The sequence below is a fragment of the Octodon degus genome, unplaced genomic scaffold (genome assembly GCF_000260255.1).
Source record: "Octodon degus isolate 3935 unplaced genomic scaffold, OctDeg1.0 scaffold00056, whole genome shotgun sequence".
NCBI lineage: Eukaryota > Metazoa > Chordata > Mammalia > Rodentia > Octodontidae > Octodon > Octodon degus.
The window spans coordinates 471102-489963 of record NW_004524632.1 but is presented as its reverse complement, the minus strand read 5'-3'; the positions used below and the strand labels follow the sequence as shown (position 1 = coordinate 489963).

The window sequence follows — 18862 nt, the reverse complement described above, 5'->3', positions numbered from 1 at the left end:
TATGCCCCAAGCTTCACCTTCCCTGCCTCTCCCGAGATGCAGATGCGGGCTACCTGCAGAGTCCTGCACCTGGCTCAGCAGTGGGTGGCTGAGGGCCTCACCCCAGCCCACCCCGCAGGCAGGCAGCTGTGGACAGCACCTACCAGGACCGCCCCTTTCAACACTCACAGAGGGACCACTTAGCAGGAGACTTGTCACCTTCAGCTTTAAAAACGTCACTATTTGGGGATCCTGATTGTATCTGTCAATGCTAGATCAGAATAAAAAGCTGATCAGGTACAGAGAGCTAAGCACAGACAGAGGGGAGCAGGAGGGCAGTGCGACAGCAAAGCGAGTTATCCACACTCTGAAGCCGGAAGCCCGTTCTTTCAGTGCTCACAATGGCCTCGCGCTGCTCCAAGGCCCTGTTCTCTGCTCAACCCATGGGCTGCACCAGAGACAGCACTGCTCCTTCCGGGCTGGCTGGTCACGAAGGTCTCCCAGGCAAGGCTCTGCTCTGTGTGGTGCTGTGAGCCCTAGACCAAGGCCTTCCCACCTTCCCTCTGCCTGGGATAAGAGGAAAGGAAGAAACGGCAATGGAATGCCCTTCTCAACAAAACTAAACAAAGGGGATACAAATGAACAGCCATTTTGTATCTGTATATTCAAAATAGTTATGTAGATATACAGCTACATTCTCTTAATTGAATGAACAGAAAGATTTGCTCTAATAGTGTTTGTGGACAGGATATCATGTCTGCATCTTGTACAATAAGTAACCACTAAGACAATAATATGCAATGTATTGTTGAAACTGTCCTACTAATTGGATTTGAAACTGTCTCACTGCTATTTGTTTCTCAATAAAACTAGTACAATATATTGTACTAGTTTTATATATATATATATATATATATATATATATATATATACAATACTCAAAATAAAAATAAATAAAAGGAAAGAAACCGGATGCACAGATACAACCCGCCAGCAGAGTGAAGCAGCAACGCTCACGCATCTTCAGGCCCCTCTCGGGCTACACAGGACGTGCAAAGGAGCAGGTTCCAAGCGACTAAAGAGTCAGCTAAAGCCACCGCACCCAGCGCCTTACCTGAATGCTTCCCTGGAAAATCTGAGCAACGCTGGAAGTCACATCCCCAAACCAGTACACCGTCAGACAGCAAAGGCCAGGCAAACTGCTGCTTGCCAGGCAAAACTGGGGTGGGGTGGGCTGACCTGGCCAGGTGCGCCACTTCCTAATTCTGCAGCAACAAGCGAGCCCTTTGCCTCTCCAAGCCTTGCTCCCTGTCCCCAAAAAGAACTCACTCTCGAGGCTGCCACCCACTTGGGCTACACTGAGGGCAGTGCCACAGTGCCTGGGACCTATCCATGCCCTCTTGGGGCATCAGCACTGCCTGGACAGCAACAGAGAGGTACAGTTATGGGGAGCATCACTGTTGTTGCAGTGGCTTATGGGTCTTCCAGCAAACTCAGAAGTGGTATTTCTCTAATATGATACATTGTCGTCAGCATTAGAGTAAATCAAGGATCAACAAACTACAGCCTACAAGCCAAATATGATGCTCATAAATAAAGTTTTATTGAAACAGCCATGCTCACACTTTCTGTATTGCCTTCTTTTACACCATCATAAGAGTTGAATTTATGCAGAAGAGAGGCTTGCCACAGAGTCGAGAATAGTACTGTTTGATACAATACAGTCAATTTTGAAGAGTTTCATGTGGAGCCCACAACTCAACTTCATTTATCACTGACTTTATAAATAACTTACAACTTAATATATTGATAACAATATTTTATGCTACTGTAAGGGACTACACAAACTAAAAACTGTGGCTCAAAATCGGTGACCTTACTTCAGAGTGTTCACCACCCTGCTAAACTTACGAAGAAGCACAGCCCATCCACGAGGCAGAAGGAAGCCAAGATGAAGGGATCAGAAGGCCCCATGTCTCTATGCCGGGGACTGCTGCCCTTGGTACTCCACAAACACAGGGAAGCACCATTTGGCTGCCGTGAGCACTGAAGCACCAGACACCACTGCTCCTGTGGGCGTTTGCCTCCAGGACAAGAGACTCACAAGGCGACCAGCACTGCCATGTCTACATGCTCCTCTGCCCCAGTGGGCAGCTGACTGTCTGACTGACCGCACTGGCAGGGGAAGCCCTGAGCGCACACCTACTCAGGGCCTGCAGGAACAGGCACACGCATCTCCCCAGAGGCACACCCAGCCAGCCTGCACTGGGGCGTGGGCCCAGGAGAACAGAACCGCCACATCGGTAAATCCTGCAACTACTATGAAGACAACAATGCACAATGTGCTGAACACTGTCACTCTCCTACAATATTGTTTTGAAATTTTATACACTGTTATTATTCTCCTCTTTAAAATAAAAAAGAGATGTTAAAAAATGGTACCAAATAGGCCACAGGAGGGTCACCTGTCTACCTTATGACAGGAAGGCAACTCTCAGCCACATAAAGGCCCAAGTGCAAGGTGCGACGGAGCCAGGCCTGGCACACACCTGTAATCTCACTACTCAGGAGGCCGAGGCAGGAGGACAGCAAGTGCAAGGCCGGCCTGGGCTGCTAGCCAGATCCCTGTCCCATGAGAAAACTGAAAAAGACAGCCAGAGATGTGTTTCCCGGAGTTCAATCCTTGCTACCAAAAAGTAGCTGCTTTGTACACAGTGCTGATCGTCTATGGACAGAGCACACCCTCGGGTTTCCGGAGCCCACCACACTGCTTTCCACAGCAGTGGCACCAAGGTCCACCCCAGCGGTGGCGCCAAAGCCTCCCTGCCCCCAGGGGCCCAGGCACTGTGTCCTGCCCTTCACCTCATGGAAGCTTCCGCGCGATCTGCAGGAAACACCAGGCGCCTCTGCCAGGTGTGCACCTGGCCCCAGGAGCGGCCCGGCCCCGCATGCCTGGACAGCACCCCTGCAGCCGACACATGTCCCCTGTTCCGGCCCTACGCCAGACTCCACCCCTCCTGCAGCTCGGGCCGTGGAGTCTCTGGGCTGTGGAGTCTCAAGTGCAGAAAATCCCAAAGCTTCCGGGCTGTGAGCTTCGGGAGAGACTCAGGTGTTCTTCACCTATTTTGAGCTGAATCTTAATATGGTGAGAGATAAAGGCCGAATCTCACTCTGTGCACGGACACCAGTTTTTCCAACACCCTTTCCCAATGAGACTGTTCTGTTCTGACTGTCTTTGGCCCTTTGTCAAGATTAATCGCCAGTGAAGGGTGGCACCTGTTGCGCGGTCTGCTCTCCTGGTCCACTCGTCTGTTCTGACGTGTGCTACCTACGCTCCCACTAAGCCTCTGCAGAAAGCAGCCTAGGGCCCAGCTGCCTCCGGCCAGGGTCTGCGCGCTCAGCTGTGGCTGCTCACCCCGCAGGCACAGGTCCCTGCGCTCAGCCCCGGCACCAACGCAGAACAGAACAAAGCTCTGCGAGGCAGGGCAGACAGGACAGCTCCACACCAGGACTGCTCTGCCATACTCTGCCCCAGGCCTGGAGACTTTCTGGGAGGCAGGGCACTGCACACTGCCTCACCCCCACCGTGTCTGGCCCAGGAGAGCCCAGGAGCTCTCTGTCTGCAGCGTGCCACGGAGCACAGCCTGAGACAAGTCAGTGGCCACCGCGCCACACCTGCTGCTTTTCTTCCCATGCCTGCTGCAGACAGGACCCCTCCGCAGAGGTGCTGGAAACAGCTACTCCCCAGGCATGGACTTTTAAAACTCTCACACAGAAAACCAAAATCAACAACACTTTTGTAAGACTCTCCCCCTTCTTTCACTTTCAAACCACCACCACTGGCATCAAAAGCTATTACTCAAACAATCTCCATTTCACTCTGCTTACTCCTTCGGGGTGGGCACCCAGTACTGTAACAGTGACTGATCCCAGGCCTTCACGTTGAGCTACAGCCCCGCCCCTCTTTAATTTATACTTATTCTTTCCGACAGCATCTCACCAAATTGCTGTGCTGCCCAGGCTGGCAGCAAACTTTTGATTTTCCTGCCTCAACCTCCCCGCGGCTGGGGCCACAGGCATGACCTACCACAGCCAGCTATTGATCCTTTAAATTAGAAGTCGCTTCACAGAGGCATGGTTGCCGTACCACACGCTGTCCACATTTAACATGCAACCTGATGTGTCTGGATGTCAGCACTGCTCCACACCCCACACCACAGCCACACCAGAAACTGCCACCGCCTCCAGTCTCTTCTTGCCTCTGTGCCTGTTGCATGAAAGAACATTTAACCTAAAAGCTACCGACAGCATAAGTTTAAGTACACAACACAGCTCTGTTCCCTGCGGGCACCGGCTGTAAGCGTAAGTCCAGGACTGGTTTCCTTCACATAACTGACTGCTCCGGCTGGCTCCCTCCCCAGCCTCTGCAGCCTGCATTCTGCTCTGCTTCTGGGTCTGCTGCTTAGACTCATCCTATAAGCAGAAAGGCACCGTGCTTGTCTTCTGACAAGCTTACTGACAGTGTCCCCCAGCTGCACCTCCTTTCGAAAGGTGGGATGATGTGTGTGGAAGTCTCCTTATCCCTCGGGGCAACAGCAGCTAACACTGCGGTGCTAGGGACTGCAGGACCCACAGGACCCACATCCCAATTTCGCTCCCTTCGGCCACACCCGGGAGCCAGGATTCTCTGTTGGCTCACTTTAACACCCCCCCCCAGCTCCCTGCCCTCCGTGTCCTTACCCACAGGTGATAATTGCTGTCTTCTCCCCCTTGCAGAGGCCAGCCTTTCTAGCAGGTGGAGGTGCTGACCCTGCTGACTGGAGTCTTAAGTCACAGGCCTCACGTAGACATGCATGTCTTATTTGGAAGAACACTTTTTTCAGGGTTTAGTGTTTAGGATTTTTTCTGATGGTTTTTGTTTTTGATTTCTTTTAAGGGGCTTTTCATTTTGTTTGGGGGAACACCATGAATCCAGGACCTACACTCTGAGCTATATCACCAGTCCCTTGAAGCTTTTTGAACTAAGTTTTCACTGGGCATAAACTTATAATCCTCCAGTCTCAGCCTCCCAGAGTGCAGAGGTTACTGGTGTGTGCCACAGAACACCTGCCTCTGCCCATTTTTAACTGAGTTATCATTTTGCTTCTGACTGAGGTAACTTAGTGTGTGTGTGTGTGTGTGTGTGTGTGTATTTGGGGGAACTGGTTTTGGGGAATTTTGGCTTTTTGAGAGAAGGTCTGACTATACAGTCCAGGCTGGCCTTAAACTGGCAGCAATCCTCCTGCCTCAGCCTCCTGAGTGCTGAAGATCGATTGATCGATAGGTTGATTGACTGATTGTACTAAGTCTCACTATGCAGCTTGGACTCATAGTGACCCTCCTGTTTTCAGCCTCCCTAGTGCTGGATTTACAAGTGTGTACCACCACACCTGGTCTCAGGGGCCTGCATGGCATGTGGGGCCAGGTATCAAACCCAGCTCTCTGAGCTTGCTTAAGCAGGCATTTAGTCTGCTGAGCTATCTCACCAGCCCATATATTTTGTAGATGAATGTTTTATCACATGAACAGTGGGCAGATATTTTCTCCTGCTCCATACACTGTCTTCTCATTCTGTTGTTCTCTGCTATGCAGAAGTAAGTTGGTTATGGTCCAACCTATTTTTATTTTTACTTGTGTCTTAGTTACTCTTTTGTCATTGTGGGACAAATACCCGACACCCAAACTGAAGGAAAGAAAGGTTTATTTAGCTCACAGTTGCTGGAGGTTTCAGTCCATACTCAGCTGGCTCCCAGGCAGAGCAGCACATAGCAGAGGGCAACCTTTCATGGCGGCAGCAAAGAGCAAGAGCACAGGGGAGAGGCAGCAGCAGCTCAAGCAGCTGGCTTCTCTTCCCACCTCACACTGTAATGCAGATTACCTGCCCAGGGCAGGTGCAGCAGCCACACCCACAGTAATCAATCACAAACTCCAGAAGCCACCCTAAGACTGCATGAGGCTTTGGGGGCCACCTGGACACAAACCATAACAACTTGGTTGTCTGAGTGTATGTGGTCAAAACCAAATGTCACTGCCCACACCACGTGCCGTTTCTCCTTTGGTCCCTCAGGAGCTCAGTGCCAGGTGCCACATTCAAGCCTGTGGTACTCGTGGAGCTGCTGCTCAGGTGCAAGTCCGGGGTCTGACTCCTCCTGGGCACGGCACACGGCTGTCCGCTGCACGCTGCCTGTCTTCTGACTGCTATCCAAGCTGGACACTGGGCATGGGTTTGTGACTGGGCCCCAGCCCCCGAGCCCAGTATCTGTTTCCATGCCAACCCCACACAGTTGCAGGGAGTATGGCTGCACATCATGCTGGTGATTGGGAAGTGTGATGCCCACAGCTCTGTTCTATCAGAAAAATAAAAATTTCTAAGTGGAACATGTATTTTTTGTATATAATAAACCCTGATGATATGCAAATACCTAATTTTACCAAGATTTCTTTCTTAGCAAATAAAATTATTTCTGGCTAAAACTGAATAACTCAACCAACAGTAAAATCAAATGTTTCTTTTAAAAGACTTCAGCCCTGACCTTCACTTTTTCCAGGAAAATGGCATGAAAGGCCTTGCTCTGTTGTATGCTACAGGCCTAGGGTTACCACTGCGGAAACACTGGCCCGGCTTCCACAGCCAGCACCAGCACCAGGGACTGTGCCTTCCAGACTCCTGGGGTCACAGGTGTGGACACCACCTCACCAACAAGCTTCTCCCTCACAGCTGTGGGAAGGCAGGCATTGCGCTGGAGGTGACTTGGTGGCATATTGGTCCCAAACAGTCTGAACGCTGCTGCACAGCCAGGGCGAAACAAGTGGCAGTCCTGGTCACGGCCCCTTGGGGAGGAACCATGCCTCGTCAGTGGCCAGAGATGCTCTCACACAGGGTCCCCTGCTCCTCCTGCAGCACATGGGTGTCTCAGAGATGCTGTCCCCAGCTGGGACAGTGGGCATGTGCAGTACTCCAGGGAGAACAGAAGCTGCAGAGGCATGGGCCCGCACAGTCGCCTTCATCTACAGGGACTGTCACGAGGCTGTGCAGGAGCACAGCCGTGGTCAGGAGGGGCCGTCTGGGGAGGATCGGAAAGACCGAGAAAGCAGTCAGGGTCGCTGCAGAAGCCACGCTGCACCTCCAACAGAAACGGCCGAGGCCTCGTCGGCTGGCTGTGGAACCTGCAGCAGGCACCCTCCGCACCTGCCTTAGCCTGCTTGAAGGCATGGGCGCCACCCACGCGCCCGTGGTCACCAAGCAGGAAGAGGCCTGATGCCAAGATGTCCTGCACCATGTCCAGACCCTCAGAAGCAGCTGAGACTGCCATGTGGTTGTAGACGGATGACAGCACACCTGGCACCTCGACGGATGGCTTGGGGCTACGACTTCCCATGGGGCCCAGGTACCATCTTCTGGGTGACGTCTCACTGGGAGCCTTATGGGGCAGGAGCTATGTCGGCTGCTGCTCTGGCACCTCTTCCAACAGGCTCCCGCACTGCAGAGTGACGCACACGGCCACAGAGGCTGCGTGGTGCCCGCTGCCAAGCGTCTAAGTGCTGCTGCTGGGCCTCGCAGAGGCTGCAGCCGGTGCGGCTGCCCCCTTCACCTGCTAATTTCCAGTTTCACCTTGCTGTAGGCAGAAATGACACTTGGAAGGAGCTCCACTTGTCAGGGCTTGCTCTGTGGCCCGATGTGTGACCCATCTTAGAGGTGTGCCTGCCTGGTTGCTTGCTGGAAGGCTCTAGAAGCATGCGCTAGGTCCCTGGGTCGTACAGCTATCAGGTCTGCTGGTCGTGCATTTGTCCATCTGGGTGATCTGTCAGGTTATTTCAGACTTGTCAGTGTTTGATGTATCTAGACGCCTGGACACTGGCACGTTTGTCCTAGCTTCCTGTTGACTTGACCCTTTCATCATTACATGAATACCTTCTTTGTCTCTCATAACAATGTGGGCTTTAGGTCTATTTTTTCTATTTAACTGCTTATTTCTTAAGGCCCATTAATTATGGATTATAATAATAGATTTAAGAAACAGAATCTGTACCCAGAGTTTAAATATCTAATCTGAATGCAGCACTTGACACAAGAAAATGTAATATTAGAAGTATACAACCAAAGACGAAAATTCAAACACATGCACTAAGCCATGTGTCATTAAAAAAACCACTTAAGGGGTGGGGAGATTAGCTCAGCGGTCTAAGCAGCTGCCTGGCAAGCCCAAGGTCCTGAGTTCAGTCCTCAGTATCGCATGCCATGCCAATTCCCAGAACCCTAGGTGCCCCGTGCTGGCCTCGGAATAGGTGTGGTGGCACACGCCTGTTCCCAGCACTGAGGAAGCTGAGACAGGAGGATCACTACGCGTCCAAGCTGCATAGAGAAACTCTATACCAAATAAAGTCATCCACAAAAAACCTGCATTAATTCACTAGACCTTACGTAAGAACTACAAAAGTAAACCGCACCTACCTTGCCCACACACGTATCTACAGGAGCCTAGCACATTTGCTCACACGTTTATCACCTCGTATTGTTACTTATTTATATACTGGTATTCTAGTCCTGAACAAAGCGCCCAAGACAACGTCCGACGCTTACACACTGACCACTACTGTGCCTCATTTACCCACCTCAGTGAGAAGGTGACGGGTCACTACTTCATGTGCAGCCAAGAACTCTGGAATATGCCAAGAGTAAACACTAACACAACTCTCTTCCACAAATAAAGGAGAAAGAGAAAACAGAGAACATCACCGGGAGACCACTCTGAGAGGACCACTGCTTCTGAGGACAGGAGAGCAGGGTCAGGAGAGACTGAGGACACCTCCACTTACAGGGCAGAGCAGGGAGCCAGCCAGCAGTGGGGAAGGGAGGTGACAGGACTCCACACCCTCATTCTGACATGACTGTGGCACCAGAAGGACCCTGGGTGGAGGAGGAGTCCACAGGGACTCATGGTTGGTACCAGGAGCCGGTGGAAGTGGATGTGAGGCTGTCCTGGCAGCCCACCAGGAGCAGCCCTGAGGGGGACTGAGGGACCCTGCACAGAAGGGGCGGGGGACACGGGGCATCATCAGTGTCAGCGGCCTCGGCCACCCTTCCCAGAGCCCGGTCCACCTGGGCACACATGCACCCCAGGCACCAGCTCCACAGAACGGGCCTCCCTGACCTCACTGGGCAGAAACCTGCAGCTAGAGTTTAGAGAATATACAGATATATAGTTTAGCCATCAATGTTTCCAAAATGCTGACAACTGCTACATAAACAATCCCACGATCCCTGCATGTTGAAGAAGCTACACAATTTCAGCAAAGGTCAAGAGCTGGCTCTACTCTCTCGGGAGCAATGAGGACCCGGAAACCATGCCCTCCACAGCCAGGCCCCTAGCTACACTTTGCTCTGGAGCTCCTGAGTCCCTGGGGGACCCGGATGCCCTGAGCTCATCTGGAAGTCTGAGTCTTCTTGTCAGTAAAATGAAACACTGTTCCAGAGGAGCAGCCCAAGCTGCAAACACAAAATACTCCAAATATGAAACTTTATGTTCATGTGACACCCCAAGTGAAAATTCTGCATGCCTTATTTCATGTACTGAATTATCTAAAATACTGTACAAAATTACCTTTGCGCTTGGAACATAAAGTATATATAAAAGATAAATGAATTTGGGGTTTTGCCTGAGTCTGATCCATGAGATATCCCATTCTGCATATGCAAATAGTCCAGAATCAGAAAAGACCCAGCCCGCTGGCTCTGGCCACGTCATGGGAAGAGGCCCGGCCTGCAGCGGCAACCACACAGACCGGGGTGGAGAGCCGCAGCCGCAGTCAGCAGCAGACGGCCCGCACCCTGGAGAACACTTGGTCACCACATGCTGCCACGTGGAGCCAAACGTGAGTGAGCAGTGCTGGGGTGGGCAGCCCGCGTGGCGCTGCGACTTGACAGTGCCTCGGTGAGCCGCGTCCAGCGCTTCCCTGGGAGCCTCAGGATCACGGCCTTTGCCATAACAAAGAACATCACAGATCTGCGGCCAGACTAACGCCAACTGGAGCAAATATACTATGCAGCAATGTTTGGAAATTCAGATTTCAGACAAAAAACAAGGACAAGAAACGTCCCAGCAGTCACATAGGTATTGTTTTTAAAATAAGTATCATTTTAATAGTAATAATTAAAAGTGGCCTGGTTCCAGTGAGAATTTCTAGGAAAGACCTTCTGCAAGGTCAAATTCCAAATGACATCATGAAACATTTTAGCAAATAATGAGTGAAAATGGTACCTGTAACATTCAGTAGAAAAGATCCCCATTCAGGTGCTGACCCTGCAGCACCGTCACCCCAGCCAGCACGTGGAGGCTCCTGCCAAGGGCTGAGGGTCTGGCTGTGCAGTGAGAAGTCCTACCCGTCCATCAGTCCCCTCCGTGGAAGTGCTCCACGGCCCACTTCAGCTCACAGTCGGCTCTCCACTGTGGTGGCGAGGCCAGGGCCACCCCATCACCCCGGAGTGCAGTAAGGGTTCGTAATGGCTCGGGTCTGCCTGTGCACAGGAAAACGGGGGTGCAGTGTGGATAAGAAGCACAGTCACTTGAACCACAGGGAAGAGAGACGGAGACCGAGGTCGCAACAAGGGGCCAGCGGGGCTACCTAGTGAGACCTCGCTTCAAGCGAAAATGGACAGGCCAGTACTACACAGGTTGGTGGGAGGCGGCTGCACAGGTCCTGCTCCGGCCGTTCTGCCCTGGAAACCATCACCCTCTGAGCAGCGCTCTCTCCCGCACAGGATGGCAGCCATGCCTGGGCTTCCAGTCGCCTCCCTCAGTAACCACACTGTCCCTGGAGACACACGCGGATGTCCTCGGGCTGCAGGGCTCTCTGTCCTCTCTGTACCGGTTCACCTTTATCCACCAAGGAACAGGTGCTTTCCCCTAATCTTCTAAAACTTCTGTCATCTGCCTTCTATCAGCAAGCGCCTACCTATGCTGACTCTCCAGCTGGTCCCAGACATGCTCTATGAACAAGAAGGAATTAGTTAACCATTCAATAATCTGCTCACCTGCTTTTTCATTTGGAGTAGGAAGAACTAAGCTTTTAGGAATACTATTTGGAAGACTGCAGGAAAAACAAGGTAACTTCTATCACCTCCAGGTCTGAAGTACAGGCCACCTCTAGATTACTTCACAGCAGAAAGCTCTGATTCACCAAAACAAAGAGTGCTCTAATGGTAGAGCTTATAAATGAAGATCAATTTCACTACCTGCACTTTGAAGCTCCTTAATTGCCAAAAGACAAATCGTTGAATGTGACATTTAGCAATTCTATGAACACTCTGTAGGTTTCACTTTTTAAAAATTACTTCAAGGAGAAAACATTCTCTCGGGCTTTCACAGAGAGTACATTGGCCAAGCAAAGGCCCTGACTCATCCACATGGCTGACACTGACAAAGGTTCTACAATCTGAGGTACAGGATCTCAGGATAAATCCTGAGGGAATTTCACTGACCTTATCAGACCCAAAAGCTACAACTCTTGCTGCATAGGTCTTGCTTTATCTTGGTCTAAACCATCCAGCAGAAAAGAATAAAAACAAAGTATAAGAAGCAAAACCATGCTGTTATGTTGAGCTGCAGCGGACTCAGGTCAACAATTTCTGACACTGCCAGTGAAGCAGAAGACCCAATACTATTATGGACTACTGGACTCTTTTAGAATATTTTGCTGAGTTTACACACCTATAATATTTAAATGATGGAACTTAACCAAAAAAGGATATACAGATGAATGTCCATTTTGTATCTGTGTATTCAAAGTGGTTAGGATAGATATATAGTTACGTTCTCTTAATGAATAGAGGGATTTGTTCTAATGGTGTTTGTAGATAGGATATCATGTCTGCATCTTGTACAGCAATTAACCACTGGGAGGAATGTATGCAATGTGTTAATTATTGAAACTGTCCTACCAATTTGGAAAAAAATAATTACTTCAAGGTATTTCCAGAATAAAGAAAAACCTGTTGTGAGATGAGCACCGTGGATGGCGGGTGGTGAGGGCAGCAGGGCAGTGAAGCCGTGCTTGGTAGCCTGTACCACACACTGCAAAATTAAGATGACAGACCGGGGTGGTGGCTTCACACGATCAACAGAAGCTCCTGAATTAAAAGAGATCACTAAAGACGCACTTTCCCACTCTGCCCTCTACCACTTCCAGCACAGAATAAGCAGATTTCTGGCGCTGTCCTTGCATTGTTGCCCAGACCTCAGAGGCAGGCCCATCAGGTGCTGGGACAGCTGTACACACTCGCCAGCATGCACGCTCACTCCCGCTGGACTCTCTTGCTCACAGGGCTGACCAAGGACGTCACAGTGTAATGGGGAAAGGTGGTCAGAAGGCGGAAACCTACTGCACTCTTTTCCTCTCACGGGGTCCGGCAGGCCGGAGCAGTCCACAGCAGAGTTGGGGATGGCGACCCTCCACCTGGAGCCGCTGCTGTCGCACTCCGTGTACTCAAAGTGGTAATCTTTCTGCAAACAACCACAGAAACAAACTCTGTTAGATCGGCTCCATGGGACAAGCCTGTGGTCCCTGTCACCCCTGGGCCTGCAGCCTGATCCCTGGGGCCCTCATCTCAGTCCCAGCCCCTACTGGCCCAAGCAGTCATTGAGCAAAACTGCATCAGGCCAGGAACAGGGAGACACTAAGGACCCGAGAGCAAAGGGTGATAAAAGCTCCAAGCTGTGAGCATCACAGCTCAGGGCCTCCCACCCACAGGGGCTACAGTACTCTTCCCTGTCTGGCGCAGGTTTCAACAGCTCTAAGAAACTGATACAGTTGAGGAAAGAGCAAAATAACCCTGGGAAGCAGGCTGGTGTGCTGTCCCAGAGGTCCCAAGGAAGACAGTCATTCCCACTGGCCTAATTCTCACTACTGAAAATGTAAGGAAGGCATAATAGCTAATTATCCACCTTCTAAAGAGAAAAGCGGTTTTGGCAGCACTCTCAGGTTCAATTCACTCCCACCACAGCTGTCTGCCATCAGCCACGGGCAATTAAAACAGACCACTTACTGCAACTGCCAAATTAAGACCAGCCTTCTACTCTCTGGCCTTTGGCTCAGAAGTTCTCACAGCCGCCTCTTACAACACACTCCATTTGAGCAACAACAAATTGAGAGGCACAAGGCGAATGTTTAGAGCATTTCAAGAGTAAGGGAACGCCATGTCTGCCCAGATACTTTCAGCTCTACAACCCACTTATTTCATCCAGTTCCTGGATGTTGCCAGTCGGATCTGTCCACGTGGTTCAGCCTCCCTGACTATGATCGTGGCACCTGAGAGTGGAGGTGCCAAGTGGATCAGCACTGGAGACTTGGCATGGAAGCGCCACTGCTCTGGCCCTTTCCCTGCAGCACACTCTCCTAACAACAAATCTAACATCGTTTTCATTCTGTATGAGCTGAGCTTCCTGAGCCATCAGCTTGAGGCTACTTTCTGTGTAATGGTTCTTCCCTTGATCTATCTCTCGTCTCAGGTTTACGACAAGCAGTAAGGAGAAATTAGGCCATTCCCTCAACACTTGGTTAGAAAACCTGGTCAGCTCAATGCCCAAGTTCACTACTGATCAGCTTTGCTTTCCACGCAACCACACTGCACGATGCCCCAAGCTTCCTGACACTGTAGAACAAGGATCATCTTTCTCCAGTTTCTAATGAGGAGTCCCTCATTTGCTACTGAGTCCTCACTGATGCAAACCTGCTGGATATCCTGAGAGAAATTGGTTATATTTCAAAAGATGCAATGCATTTTCATTTATTTTTTAATCATTTATTTATTTATTTGGTACAGGGTCTCACTACACATCTCGACTCACAGTGATCCTCCTGTCTCAGCCTCCCCAGTGCTGGGATTACAGGAGTATACCACCACATCCAGCTGGCACTGCTCTCTCAGGATTCCTGGGCGAGCACAGTATGTGGTACAGGGGATCAAACCCAGGTACTTGCACTTACCAGGGAGGTGTTCAGACGACCACCGAGCTATCTCCCTAGCACCACATTTTCAGTTCTGTGCAAAGAAATATTCATATGATTATCAGTTTCCTATAATTCACAGCATTGTAAACTTGTGCCAAGAAAATCAAAAGTACAGGCCTCCACAGAAACTGTTTAGGGCTGGCCAAATAGCTCAGCGGATTAAAACACCTGCAAAGCAGATGCAGGAGTAGGGGGTTTGATCCCCAGGCCTGCCATCCCGGCCCCGCCCCTGAACACACTGCGAAGGCAATTGAGACTGGGCACGGTGGCGCACACCTGGAATCCCAGCTCTTGGGAGGCTGTGAACAGCTGGATCACTATGAGTCCGATCTAGCAGTGACACCCTCAACACCCTACAGACCCTTCCCTAAAAAAAAAGAAACTGATTGTTTGAAGGTGCATTAAGTAGACACCCAGTAATCTTTTCTGCCTGTGTCAACATGTCTCACAACTCTGCCCAACAAGAGGAAAGCACTTGAGAATTTTCCTTTTCTCAAAGCAGATCACCAAACACTCTGACGTGAGTCAGAGCACCCTGCACATCCCACCATCAGCTCACAAGCCTCGCTCTCCAAGCTACAAACTGGAAGCAGCATGTGGGTTCCCTCCAACTTGAAGCACAGACACTAGTTGTGGTGAACAAGGCTCAGTGTCACCCAACTGGCTTGGAGACCCACCAAGGGCTGGGTGCAGCACACACTGGACATACCTGGGTGGGTCACAGAAACAGGGCTGTGACGCTCAGGTCCTCAGCTGGTCCCTCACCCCTCCTTTCCTGGCACTGTGCCCTCACTTTGCTTCCTGCCACCCCAAGCTAAGCAGCTCTGCTCTGTCCACCATGTCCTCCACCACAACATTTACACGTTAGCACAGCAGACCATGGACTGGACCCATGGAGACCATTAGCCAAAACTAAACTCTCTCCTCCTCTAAGTAGTCAGTGCTGAGTACTTGGTGTAAAGAAGGGCAAAGCTCACTAACACAGAAAACTGGCATCCACACTGGGGTCACTGCTATGACCATATCTGACCATGTGCTTAAAAAATCTTTGGAACTGGTTTGCAGGCTTAGTGTGGAAAGGTTTAAAGATACAAGACAGAGATCCCTAGAATACTATGAAAAGAATCCATTAGGTGGTTTTAGTTGGAGCTTAGCAGACTAGAATGCTGACAGGAATGCAGATCTAAAGGCCAGGCTGAACTGGTTTCAACTGCAAGAAAAGGGCTCCATGCGCAGTGGGCCTCTAGACCACGTGTGCTACACTATGGCAAGATCACATCTACCGATACTGCCCACATTTGGAGACTGCAGGAAGACTGGGATTAAGGGCAATGGACCAACCAGGTGGAGAAAGTTTCAAGACTGACCCACATTTAGGTTTTGGCATGGGTACTTCTGGCTGCTTTCAGTCAGATTTAGGGTGAGAATCTGGGTAAAAACAGAGCAGAAAAGTTTGGTGCGTAACCTGTATTTTGGCTCATAAGGAACCATACATAAAGTTGCAGCCAAAGGAGTGATGACTGCTAAAGACCCATTGGAAAGGAACAGCTACTTTGTACATGGATAAGAAGATATCTTGGGGCAACCGAGGACTCAGAAAGATCCACCGACTGCAGGCTCAAGGGTGTAAAGTGTACACTTTCATTTGGAAAAGCCATCCCTGGGATGTACCTTACACACAGACAGCCTCAGGGAACTGGTTTCCCAGGATTCACTTCGCCGGGCTGCGTACTCAGAGGTTGCTGTAGCCATGGTCCAAGGGTCCTGGCCACTGCTATCCCCAACAGCAGACCTTTATTCCACCCACACACACTGCTGCTTTCATTGGCTATAGAATATTTGAGTGTCAGGTTATATGCATGTGACAATTAAGGGGAAATGTCAAATCTATTGCCTTGGGAATCCACCCAAGAGATTAGTGGTACACACTTCCAAGTGTGTGGGCAGGTCAAGAGGCAGGGCCTTCAGCTCTGTATCTGGTTCCTGACTCAGTTCTCGCTGGTGCTGCTCTGCTTGCGGGCTACTGTGAACTCTGTAGCTTCCTCCCACCACACCCTCTGCCATACTTTGCCTGCCCTGGAACCTGCTGGCCAGGTGCTGTACTAGTTCTCTGGAATTGTGAGCTAAATCTAACCCCTTCTCTATTAAGTTGTGGGAGTTAGGTATTGTGTCCCAAAAGTAAAAAAGCTGAAGTTAAACATGCCTGTGAGACACAGAATGCTGGAGCACAGAAACAGTGTCCCAAATAAGAAAAGAATTCCATCCCCTGTCAATCTTACACTGTAAATATGTGAGAACCAGGAAGCAACTCAGAAGGAAACAGAGCATGGAGTTACTCCAGAGCACAAACCCTTAGGAGCAAATCACCCTTCCATAGAAATCACAGCATTCCGCACACACAGACTTGCACTCAACACACACTCACAAATCACAGCACAAGCACACCCTCAAGTATACCTTAGATCTAAAATATAACAGGTCAGGTTACATCCAAATAAATACTGGATGTCTACAGAACCCCAGAACATTGAAGTCACCTACACTTAACGAGTCCCACGGCTCTCACTGTAATCTTGGCATAAAATTTCCTAGATCTAACAATATTTAGTTTGGCTACACATATGCTTAAAGATGAGTTAATTGCATCTCATGTTTGATTATAGTAACAGAAATTTAACACATTGTGTATATAAAAGAAATATATATGTATATTACCAATGTGTGAATGTTTGAAACAAAGAGATGGGTTAATTTTGGCTCTCGCTTCTGAAGATCCCAGTCTTTGATCGACTGGTCCCAGGTTACAAGTGGTGCTGAGCCAGGGCACAACGGCAGGACTTCCTGGTGAACAGGGCTGCTAGCTCATTAGCTTGGAAGCAAAAGAGAAAAAGAAAAGGGCCAGCGGCCACTACTCCCTTCCGGGGCACAGCTCCAGGGACCAAGGCCTCTCTGCCTGACCCAGTCCCTAAATTCTCCCCAGCTCCCAACAGGCTTACTCTGAGAACCACACTCCTAGATGCCTTTGAGAAGGTAAAGGCACAAACTCTACCAGGCATCAACACGCATGACCCAGCTGTGATGATGCGCACACATACCAATGGCAATGTGGTAACGGAGGTTGTTCCTTATTACCTGGACAAGCACTGGGGTCTAAGGGCGATGGAGATTTAAAATAATATGCAGTCCCTATGTACAATAAGCTTATGATCTTATTGAAGCAAATCAGATATACATATAAACACACATGTGACACAATTTTATAGAAAAGCATAAAGATGGTCTCCAAAATGCAACAGCACCACCACAAATCAGCACAGAGGCAAGCACTCTATCTAGTCAAAATTACCAGCATGCATTCCTTAACTCTCCCATAAGGCAAAATGCTTACCAATACCCAATAAGCACGGTACAGCTAACTTTCCTTAAGCACTCTATCAAGCACCTATGTCTTAGCACTTAAATGATTCACATTTTGGGGAGCAAGTTTTCTAGCAAAATAAGGTTTTTTAAATATTTAGAACTACATCTGGCAACATACGTGTGGCGGAGTGTGCAGAATGTGATTTGACAGATGATTTTGTGGGCTGGGACAAGCTGGGAAGGCAGTGAGGAGAACCTGCAACGGCAGGTGAGGTCTAGGACTGCTTTACTGCTTCTGCTCTCTTCCTGAAGAGTGAGTTTGGAGGGGCGTCAGATCAAGCCTGAAGATGGTTTGCACACAGTCGTGCAGTAAAATCCATTAGCCTATGGACATATAAATAGTAAGTAAGTGTCCAACTGAATGAAAGAAGTTTCTTGGCCTCTGTATCATGAGATTTGATCAAATCAGTGAGCCGCCAGTGAGAAAAATCAACTGAGGCTCCCTAGATGTCCTCAGTCAGCAGTTAAAAGCTGACCACTGCTAACGACACAAACACAACAGAGGACTACAAATTCTACACGATTAAAAACAGCAGAGGAAACGAAAGACCTCTGGCTTCAGGGAGACAAGATGCTGATACTAGAGGAACACAAAAGAGCAGACAAAAAGAAGCAAATATGATTCACTTTCTTGGTGTGAAGCTCCTCCTCTAGCTCCCCTGCAGGAGGAGCTTCCAAACGCAAGTGCCTGGCAAAGCGCTGGGCACACTGACTTACGAGTGTGAAGCAAGAAGAAAAGGGGCAGAGCGTGAGGCTGCAGTGCCTGCCTCGCGCATTCCAACTCTAGCTGAGGAGTGGGCGGGCCTCACCGCACTCTACAGGAAGGCCAGCATCTGGAGAATGCTTAGTACACAAATACGACCGTAGTAGCTCCTTCAGCCTGCATTACCAAGTACAACAAGTACAACTGTGCAGCACGATTTATATTTGCATTTCTCTTTTGTAAAAGAGATGTGATGTGCCACGGAAGCCTACTGCTAAGCAATAGACACCTGACCTACTTATGAAACATCCTTTTCTCTTCACTTGTGCATATGATACTATTTTTTCCATAATTTTATTGATAAACAAATAGCAATGAGACAGTTTCAAATGAAATTGGTAGGACAGTTTCAATAATTAACACACTGCATACATTCCTCCCAGTGGTTAATTGCTGTACAAGATACAGACATGAGATCCTATCTACAAACACCATTAGAACAAATCCCTCTATTCATTAAGAGAACGTAACTATGTATCTATCCTAACCACTTCGAATACACAGATACAAAATGGACATTCACCTGTATATCCTTTTTTGGTTAAGTTCCATCATTTAAATATTATAGGTGTGTAAACTCAGCAAAATATTCTAAAAGAGTCCAGTAGTCCATAATAGTATTGGGTCTTCTGCTTCACTGGCAATGTCAGAAAT

The 18862-nt window shown here is 49.4% G+C and overlaps 1 protein-coding gene across 1 annotated transcript in view; it reads right to left on the bottom strand.

Annotated features, from left to right (window-relative positions):
* Kiaa1324l (KIAA1324 like) overlaps nt 1-12515 on the bottom strand; it is a 66075-nt gene extending 53560 nt beyond the window's left edge. Inside the window, exon 1 of the mRNA XM_004633579.2 lies at nt 12398-12515. The gene's annotated coding sequence lies outside the window, so the exon portion shown is untranslated. The remainder of the gene's footprint in view (nt 1-12397) is intronic.
* Between the last annotated feature and the right edge of the window lie 6347 nt (nt 12516-18862).